Source organism: Amblyomma americanum, chromosome 6, assembly GCF_052857255.1.
Source record: "Amblyomma americanum isolate KBUSLIRL-KWMA chromosome 6, ASM5285725v1, whole genome shotgun sequence".
NCBI classification, from domain to species: Eukaryota; Metazoa; Arthropoda; class Arachnida; order Ixodida; family Ixodidae; genus Amblyomma; species Amblyomma americanum.
Window position 1 is genome coordinate 12,669,046 of NC_135502.1, and position 2,504 is coordinate 12,671,549.

Consider the following 2,504-nt stretch of genomic DNA (forward strand, 5'->3'; position numbering starts at 1 on the left):
GCTGCATATAGCTTAGGCCCACGTGCTTTGTACTAACATTGAACAGTAGGTCAGTGCAGGCATTATCAACTGAAGGCCTTAACCCTCGTTGAGGTGGAGTTCCAAGTGTGGGCTCACTGAGCAAGAAAGTGCACTACAAAAAATTCATCATAATGCTGATTTTTTATGTGGTGTACAAAACTGGAGTAACACAGCACTGCAACATCAAAGTAAACTAGCTACGTGGTGGCACTAAGACGGGGTAAAACCTCTTGTGCAGTCATTTCACTGCTGATGGCGGCCCAGCCATATGCACATGTTCTTTAGTGTGGCAAGCACACCAAAAGAAGGCCGCTGATTGGTATTTGATGCTGATTTATCGTGATCTGGCTCGTCACTACCTCCTTTTTTTTGCAGCCTCTTGTTGGATATAACCCAAGAACGAGGAGGCAAATGCTCGTTAAAGAATGCCCTCCAACCAATGGCTTCGATCGATTCTCACAGTGTTCTGGTTAATCTCCTTAGACCTGCTAGTGTGACATCGCCATGGGGTGGCAGATGAAGCGGGATAAACCAGGGCTTAAATCAGACTAACCATGACATCAGAAGCGGTCAGTGCCACTGGTTGAAGGGCCTTTTTTGAGAGGCATCTGCTGCTTTGTTCTTGAGTTGTTTCTGACTGTAGCATGCTCTGATGGAACTCATATCACTTTTGTGTTTTCATGGCACACATGCTCATGCACCATATTATATTTGCAATGCAGAAGCTCCCATTAAGGTGTCATCTTAAATGATTAAATTAAATTCTGTGCAGCTATTGCAAGGAGGTTATGGTACATAGAGGCATCGGAAAATGCTCTTCTCGAGACAGTGCCATTGCTACATTATATAGCCCTATTTAAGGTTTTGGTTCGCACACATCTAATAGCCTCAGAGCATGAAATGGTTTTCACCTACTTGTAGCGGTTGATGCCATTTTGTGATGGAACCTTAATTTGGCACAATTCTGTGGCACATGGACCTATCTGCCATACTTTTTCTGGAAACAATGAATTGTGAGAACTAATTTTTTTTTTGCGCTGGTTTATTTCTTTCTTGTATTCATGTAAATACTTGAGCACAGATTGTTTCATGAATTTTGTAACTGAAAAACTTCAGTACATTTAAGTTACTGTGCTACAAAATCTCTCGTCCTTCTATGCCTCTTTATGTGTTGTCTAAGTGTATTAAGTGCGTGTGTATTATCTGCTGCCCAGGTCTCTCCTGCTGTCTGGTCCTCCAGGATAAGAAATAGGTGGACTTGTGAGCTGTTTGGCTGTAACCTTATTTAAAATAAAGCCCATATGTGGTATGTTTTCTTTTCAGTTGTGAAAAATCTTGTTCAGTTATTGCACTGTGCCTAAACCAAAACACGCAACTACTACACATTATACATGCCTGCTTCTTGTGTACACATTGCATCACTACTCTGCATGATTAGAAGGCCAGCCATTGCATTCTGGAGAGAAATATAACCCATAGCAGCAAAGCTTTATGCTGCTGTGGAAGTAAGTTATGCTGTCTGGAATAAAACATACTCGTTCTCAAAAATGTATCAATACTCCTAGACAGCCTAACATTGCACTGGTATTGATGGCATAAATTTACGCTGCTGTGGGAGTAGGAGTTAACCCCTTTGGACTAAAATATAGTCTTCCTGAAAAGATGTAACTTTAATCTTGGGCAGCATAAACTTACACTGCCTTTGAAGACGTAACTTTACACTAGAGAGAGTGTAACGTTTACACTGTCGTAGACTAAAACATAGTTTTCCTGAAAAGGTGCAACTATAGTCTTCGGCAGCGTAAACTTGCACTGCCTTTCAAAGTGTACCTTTACGCTAGAGAGAGTGTAACGTTTATATTGTTTGTCGTGGACTAAAACTTTAGTCTGGAGCAAATAGCGTAACATTACCCTCCTAAAGGTGTTAGCTCAGCGACAAGTAGTTTACCCCCCAAAAAGACTAAAATCGCACTCCTTTTTTTTAGAGTGCACCCCCTGTTACGCGTGCCTTCTCTTGGAATCCACTCCGTCACCCTTAACGACCAACGGTTATCTTGTCTTCGCATGACATGCCCTGCACAGGCCCATTTCTTCCTCTTGATTTCGAATAGGATTTGATCAAACCGTGTTTGTTCCCTCACCCACTCTATGTTACCTCTATGTAGAGAAATACTAATAAATGTGCCAAGTTGCTCTCCCTCCAAAGGAAGTGGGTCGGGGGAAATCTTTATTGAACGCCCCTCGCAGCAACCCCGACGGAAATGTGAAAGGTTAATAGAAAGGAGACAGACAGAATACGGGCGTTGAGCGAGCTTTGACGTCGCGACGTTGTCTGAGCTCTTACTTTCTGGAGTAGTCCACCGTAAATCGAAGGCCGCGCGCTAGTTCTCGATGGGGCCGGAAGGTGGCATCGCCTCTTGCCTTCCCTCCGTCCCCACGCTTCCGTCCCTTTGCGGCGCACTGCGTCGCCGTCCATCGATCCG